At 37.9% G+C, this 8,436-nt stretch overlaps 1 protein-coding gene across 1 annotated transcript in view; it reads right to left on the minus strand.

Annotated features, from left to right (window-relative positions):
* Window positions 1-8,436, minus strand: part of LOC103593235 (PAB-dependent poly(A)-specific ribonuclease subunit PAN3-like) — a gene marked incomplete at its 5' end in the record, with an annotated part of 88,495 nt that overhangs the window by 73,063 nt on the left and 6,996 nt on the right. The window lies entirely within an intron of this gene.

The following is an 8,436-nucleotide window of genomic DNA, read 5'->3' on the forward strand; positions in this document are numbered from 1 at the left end:
TGTCCGGCAACGGATCGCAACCCTCAGTGTCGCACCCGTACCGGACCGGGACCAGCAACGGGATCGCAACCCTCGGTGCTGCGCCCACCCCTCGCTCAGCCAGTGAGCGGGAACCAGTCTGCATGTGGGATCCGAACCCTGGGAGCGCCGCCGCACTCCCAAGCGGCACACTGTAGCAGTGCGCCACCGGGCCGGCCCAACGAGAGTTATTTTTTAAAAAATCGCAAAGTCTATCTTCCTTATGGAAGCTGTCACACTGCTGCAGCAAGATAGCCTCAGCAATGCCTATAGCAAGACTGGAAAAAGAAAAAAATCCTGAAATAGTAATTTTAGATGGATCACGGCTTAACAAGTACCTAGCTGAGAGCCTAGAATTTTTAAAGATACATATTATTACTTAGTATCTTTGATCAGAAAAGAACTGCAGTGCAGCAAGACTCTGGTAAAACAGCTGATTCTGAGGAGTACTGCAATACTACAGGCCTTTCAAGATGTTACAAACTTGACCATGAACAACTAAACTGGGCTCTTGGGTGTAGCTATTTAGTAGTGTCAATTGGAACACCTACCGAAAAAAGTCTTCAAACAAAAGAGTTTTAGTATGGGATCTATGCCAAGATAGTTGCTTTTTTCTACAGAATCAAAAGCTGACAAAGTAATAAATGTTCTGAAAAATTTTCACTGTTCTTATTTCCTCAGTAAAGTGGTTCAGAATTTAATAAAGAGAATAATGTATTTCTAAAACCAGCTTACTGATCGTACAAAATATTAGTTTAAGATCATTCAAACTTGTAGTTTACTGAGAACTGAAACGCTAATGCTGAAACTAACTAGCAAACCACATACATTTCCAATTCTTTTGCTAAATCCTGTAGTAAGCTAACAACTGGAGGGTTGGGTTTAGGTTTGTCTTTTTCAGGGGGGAATGAGGGTTGTGCACATGTATGAGTGTCCACAGGCGTATGCACATTTACTACTGACTTCTTTTGGTTATGAAAGACTTGGGAAAAAAAAAAAAAGAAAAGAATTCAAAAGTATAGAAATGAAAGTCCACCATAATGCCACCACAATAAGTAACATTAACAACTCAGTGTATATTTCTCTTGGTCTTTTCTTACATATCTCTTAAAACAATATATTATACATACTGTTTGTAACTTCGCATCTGCTTCCCTATTTAGTAAAATATATCAAGCATCTTTTCTTGTCAGTACATAAGGTTGTAGCTTGTTCTAACTACTATATGGTATCCTGCCGTAAGGATGACATTCCTGTTAACGGTATTTTCACTGTTTTCAACTTTTCACTACCTCAGATCAGCTGCAATGAAAAACTATACATATAACTTGCTTCTGAAGCATGAGTCTAAAACTCAAATATTGTGTCAAATGATGTGGACATTTAAAAAAAAATTTTTTTTTTTTAATCCTTTTTGAGTCCGGCCACACCGCGCTCAGCCAGTGAGCGCTGTGAGCGCACCGGTCATCCCTATATAGGATCCGAACCCGCGGCGGGAGTGCTGCTGCGCTCCCAGCGCCGCCCTCTCCCGAGTGTGCCATGGGCTCGGCCCAACATTTAAAATTTTAATGACTATTGACCTCTAAAAAGGTCATACCAGTATACACTCCTATCAAGAATGTATGAGTGCCTTTTTCCCTCATACCCCCACCAACACTAGGTATCAGCAATCTTTTTACTCCACCTGAAAGGTTAAAAAAAAAAAAAAGAACGCCTGTTTTAATTTGTTTCCTTCACTTGTTAATGAAGTTGAACAACTTTTACATACCTATTGGCTATTTGTATTTCTGCTGTAAATTGCCAAAGTTTTTTTGAAGGGCTGTCACTTTTTTTAATTGGGCATTTATCTTTAGCTTTATACAGACGTAACTGAACAAGAGTGGCTAATTAGAGCAATCTAGCAAAGACTAGATTAAGTCCTATTGGATAAGGACTTAATTCTAGGAAGATATGCTGTATTAGAACAAGTAAGGTTTACATTCTACTCTCAAAACTCTAGAAAGAGCATGGGCTTTAAAGTAAAACAAACTTGATTATAAATACTCTCTACCACTTGACGTATGACCATGAGAAATTACTTAGCCTTTAAGTGATGGTTTTAACTGTCAAATGAAAAAAGTACCTACCTCATGAAAGAGTCATATTAAATGTGATAGGATAGAGTGCATGTGTGTATACAATACACATAAAAACATGCTTGGCACATAAGAAGTACCCAAATGTTACTTATCTATTCTCTCTCCTAGAAGAAAGAAAACAGCTTATTGATTTATCAGTAGATATTTGTGTCTCCAAAGTTCTTACAGAAGCCATATTCCTTAGTTATCCCATCCAGTTCCATGGCTGTAAATGCCATGTATACACTGACAACTTGAAGTTTATATCTCTAGTCCCAATCTCACTCAAGTACTCATATTTATGATATCTATATCTATATACAATATAGATATATATCATATTGTATCTACCTCCTCAAAATCTCCATTCCAATGTCTAATATATATCTCAAAAGTAACATGTTCAAACCAAACTCCTGACCTTCTCTCCCATATCTGCTGTCTGTAGCCTTCCCTATCTCATCTGATGCCAACTCCACCCATCCTTCCACTTCCTTGCAACCAATCCTTGGCTCCTCTCTCTCTCACGCCCTATATCCAGTTTGAAATTATGTTGGCTCTATTTGTAAAATATATCTGGAATCTGACTAGTTTCTTAATACTTCCACTGCTACATCTTTCACTGGATCATTGCAAAGATGCCTAAATTCTCTCCTGCCCTCCCTTACCAGAGAACCCTTTTTAAACCTAAGTCAGATCATATCACTCCTTTGGACTCAAAATAAAACCAATGTCATAACTCTTCTCCCTCACTCACTCCACACCAGCCTTATCAGCCTTCTCATGTGGCAGACATTCTCCATCTCTTAGAAGTCTGCTCTAGCTGTCATCTGCCTGAGATCCTCTTTCTCCTGATAACTGGCTTGGCTATACTTCCAGTCTACATTCAAATCACATCCTCAATGAGGTTTACCCTGATCTCCCTATTTAATTCTGTAGCAACCCTACTCCTACATTTCCATTCCTTCTTACTGTATTCTACTTTTTAAAAAATAGTACTTGTCATCTTTTAATAAACTATTAAATTACTGAGGTTATGTTTATAAATATTGTCTGCCTTACCCATTAAAATATAATGTCCACAAAGGAAAGGATCTTTTATCTATTTTGTTCACTAATGTATCCTAAGAACCTAAAACAGAACCTAACACAGAGTAAACAGTCAACAAATATTTGTTAAATAAATGAATGAATCTCCATTTATTATTAATCCAATTACACTAAACTGAATGTTTGCCATAATCTAAGTTTTTCAAAGATATTATCTGTATACATTAAATCTTCTTATAATACAAATGAGGATCTTGCTAAAATTTTTCTTTAAAAGCTGTCTTGTTAATTTTTTCCAAGCTTTGGTAGTAGAAAGAAGATACCTGGTCCCAACTCTGTCAGGGAGATTCTCCCTCAAAGATAGCCAAAATTGCTATAGAGTCTATGAACCATAAAAGAGCACTTGCAGAATTTATAAGGCCCCATTTCATTCTGTCCTTCACCCCGATCTCATCCTTTCAATCAAGTATACAATCAAATTCAGGAACAGCGAGGTTCCAGTCAAGGTGGCCGAATAGACAGTCCCCAGCGTCACTCTCTCCCTCAAATCAACCAATTTACAACTATAAAAATGTAACATCAGCCAAGCTGGGGCCTTTAGAGCTCAGGGGAAGAGGAGGAGAGACCTACAGAGTTCATGAAGGTTGGAGAAACCATAATGAGAGAAAGAAAAAACTGCCCTGAGCGTTTCGGGCCATGGCTGCTTTAATGCTGGAACTGCTGACAGCACATGGAGCAGGAGCTGGCAGAAGCTGCAGCTGTGCCCTTCAGATGGAGTTACTTGGAGGCGGCAGGGGAGAAGAGGACCTTGGTCGGCACCAAGACAGCAAGACCACTACTAGGGTTCCCGTGGACCCACACAGGAACAAGGAGCCAGAACAGCTGAAAAAGGGAGCCATTCAGAGGCTGGTGAGTCAATGCAAGGGACCGGCACAGGGCCCATCCCATGGGAAATGTTTGGAGCATGGGCAGTGGGGGAGACGGGCCCACCAGAAGAACACTGGGACACAGTAAGCACAGCCAATCCACCCCCCAATCAGCACAGGACCACTCAGAGGAGACTGGTCGGGAATGCAGAATGGCATGCGGTACAATTTGATGAAAAAACTAAGACCCAGATCCGAGTTTCTACACAACCCAGGAGCATGGAGACTCTGTAGAGCTGGAAGTACCTATAAAGTCAACCGTTAAACACTGAGGTGCACAAAAAGCCTTCCCAAGGGAAACAGCAGCAAAGCAGCCATTTAGCTCAACAACACAGCTCAGGTACTGGTTCCCACGGGAATTTCCCCGTGTTAGAAGAAAGCAAAGGACAAAAAATTAGTTCCAGCCCAGGCATACCACTAGTGCCTTAGGGCCGGCCAGGGACAGGAGGCATTGAGAAGGGGACCGGACCCCCCCCAATGGAGAAGGGGACCAGACCCCCCCTCCCACAACCAGGCACACCGCTCCAGTGCCTCCGGGTCCACCCAGGGACCTGAAGCATACAGCCGGGGATGGACACGCCCCACAAGCAGGCACATGGACAGCACCAAGGAGCATGCCAAAAACATCGCCTCTATGTGGGTAGCCCACCACAGCCACCACAATAACCACGGCTGCTGCAAAAGTGGCTAGACACCACAACCACCACTCAGTCCACTAGCCACTGGACTGCACTGACACAAAGAGAGTCACCAGAAGAGATAAAGAAGAGGACGTCTCTCTCCACAAAGCCCATTTCAGAGTGACAGAAGCATCTGCTCTATGATAATATTGGGGGACCTGATCCCCCCTCTCAGCACTGGACAGATCATCTAGGCAACAAATCAACAGAGTAACCATTATTCTTTCAGAAGGAGAGAAGAAATCTAGGGTAACTAGAGGGGGAAGGGGGATGGGGAGAGATTGGACAAGGGGCATAAAGAATAATTATGAGGGCTGGCTCATGGCTCACTTGGGAGAGTGTGGTGCTAACAGCACCAAGTCAAGGGTTAAGATTCCTTTACCAGACATCTTAAAAAAAAAAAAAAAGAATAATTATGATTTGTAACAATATATATTCTAGTAATATTGATTTCATCAACATATCTCGATGTTGAACCCCCAAAATATGTATAATCAATTTTGATTCAATAAAAATAAAAAAATTTTTAAAAATTTAGGAACAGCAATATTAAGACAGAATAAGTTTAGGAACAGATATAAGAAGTTAAACCAAATAATATATAAAGTCCTTTCCAGCTTTTTCCAGGTTTATCATGATCTATTTGATATTTCTGAACACAGCCTAAGATATAGATATCAAGAATGTAGATTAACAATGAAAAACTATTAAATAATCAATAACACTATCCTTTTATTACATACACAAATGAAATTTCCCAGCAACTACTAGACTATTTACAAACACCATCGAACTTTGAACAACACAAGGGTTAGGAGGGCCAACCCCCACCATGCCCCTGCAGTCATGCAGTCGAAAATTGGAATATAACTTTTGACTCCCCCCCAAATTACTAATAGCCTACTGTTGACCAAATGCCTTATTGATAACATAAACAGTCAACCAACACATATTTTGTATGTGATATGTATAAGGGTACTTAAAAAAGTTCATGGGAAAATAGAACTAAAAGTTAATACAAATCTTTCCATGAACTTTTGAAGACTCCTCATATTACATACTATATTCTTACAATAAAGCTAGAGGAAAAAAGTATTCTTAAGAAAATCATAAGGAAGAGAAAATAAATGTACAGTATTGTACATATATTTATTGAAGAAAATCCACATAAGTGGACCCATGCATTCCAAACCTGTGTTGTTCAAGGGTCAAGTATATTAATCCATAAAGTTACAAAAGATGTAATTTACATAACTATCTCTAGATATGTGAATCACTGGGGAAAAAATTCTTGCTTGGACTGATAAGATACAGAGGAATACTTCAAATATGTTATTTTCAGTCAATGGTATATAAAATACACAGGTTTTTGGGGTGTTTTTGTTTTTAAGTATACCAAATTTGAACCAGATTACTGAAGATTCTGTATGCTCCTTAACATATGTATACTTGTGTAATTTATATATAAATATCCATAATGCATTAAGACATAACAACTTGGTGTCATCATTCATAATAGTAAGACTATAAAAACTTAAATACCCATTATAAAGTATCTCATAATACAAATATACACTGGAATATTATACAGCCATGAAAAAGAATAACGTAGATTTCTATTTGTGAATGTGAAACAAACTACAAGATAAGCAACTAGGTGAAAAAATTCAAACTGCATTAGGCTTCCATATGTGCACACTCACATGTGTGTATATATGTGTCAATATGCGTTAGAGACAGAAATATAAGCATATGAACACTAATACAGGCAAAGAATATTTTTGAATGGATACAAAATAAACTAGAAAGAGTGACAGTCTTTTTGAGAGAGGAATCAGGAAACTAAGGAGGGAGGAAGAATATTTTTCATGGTGTACCCTTGTATGCTATTTAAGTTTTTAACCTGTGCATGTATTACATTTTTAATTCCCCAAACAAGATCTTGTTCCTATTCATCTAAAGCTGGAATTTCATAATTTAAAAATATAATTAAAAACTAGTATAAGAAAAATAGGAACAATATCTTCACTTTTAAAGAAAAAGCTAGAGAGACATACCAAAAGAGAGACATCAAAAAAGGCAGAGCCTTGCTCCTCATTCTTTGGGAGCAAGAATATATCCATAACATGCTACATTAAAAAGGAAGTTCACAGTGCTGCCAACCTTATAGTAGAGGCTGAGTGGTAGAATACTTCTCTTACATAAAAGAAAAAAAAAGAAAAAAGACAGAGTTTTTTTTTAGGGAAGAGGACTATTACATGACAATTTGGCCAAGATTAGTGAGCTCAACATATACAGGCATACCTTGGAGATATTGCAGGTTTGGTTCCAGACCACCTCACTAAAGCAAATTTCACAATAAAGTGAATCAAATGAATTTTCTGGTTTCCCAGTGCATATAAAAGTTACATCTACACTATACTGTAGTCTATTAAATATGCAATAGCATTACAGAGTACTTCAATGCATATACCTTAATTTAAAAATACTTTATTGCTAAAAAATGCTAACAATCATCTTGAGCCTTCGGTGAGTCATAATCTTTTTGCTGGTGAAGGATCTTGCCTCCATGTTGGTGGCTGCTAACTGATCAGGGTAGTGGTTGTGGAAGGCTGGGGTGACTGTGGCAATTTCTTACAACAACAGTGGAGTTTGACACATAGATTGACTCTTCCTTTCATGAAAGAGTTTTCTACAGCAGGCAATCCTACATGATAGCATTTTGCCCACAACAGAACTTCTTTCAAAATTGGAGTCAATCCTCTCAAACCCTGCCACTGCTTTATCAACTAAGTTTACGAACTATTCTAAATCCTCTGCTGTCATCGCAACAATGTTCACAGCATAGTCACCAGAGGTACATCCCATTTCAAGAAACCACTTTCTTTTCTCATCCTTAAGAAGCAACTTCTCATCCATTAAAGTTTTATCATGAGATTGCATCCCATGGAAATCTGAGAAAATAAATTTCTGTCACTTAAGCTACCCAGTCTATAATATTTTGTTATAGCAGCCCAAACTAATAATATATATAGGTAAACATTTATCATATATATGGGTAAATATATATCTATTAGGTATATGTCTATATCACACATGTATAGAAAAGGCCTAAACACACACACACATTCAAACACAAAAACTATTAATAATGATGAATCCTGGGCAATAAGATGAGGAGATCAGTTTACTTTGGCTTTATATACTTCTGTTCCAATGGAAATTTTTACCAGGAAAAAGTATGACTTTTATCACTTAAAAACTAAATTAAAAGAACAAAACCAATCATAAAATAGGTAGGTGAAAAACAAATATTCAAATCTGTCAATAAATGCTCCTTAAAATTATAGTGCAAATTTTTAAAATATCATTTACTTACAGACAGTGTACATACATAGCTTTGTCCACACACAGAAAATATAGATATGTATAGAAAATAAGCGAAAAATAAAAAATGCTACTCCAAAATAAAGATGGATATAAATTTTCCAAGTGGAGAGGGAAAAAAAAAGAGAATCTCAGCAAAAAGAGCAAATGAACTCCGGACACACACAATTTGGCTAAATCTTAAGGGAACTATGCTGAGTGAAAAAAAGCTAATCCCAAGGGTTACATGCTATGTATTTCTATTTATGAAACATTCTT

This window comes from Galeopterus variegatus, unplaced genomic scaffold (assembly GCF_000696425.1).
Source record: "Galeopterus variegatus unplaced genomic scaffold, G_variegatus-3.0.2 Scaffold1305, whole genome shotgun sequence".
Lineage (NCBI taxonomy): Eukaryota > Metazoa > Chordata > Mammalia > Dermoptera > Cynocephalidae > Galeopterus > Galeopterus variegatus.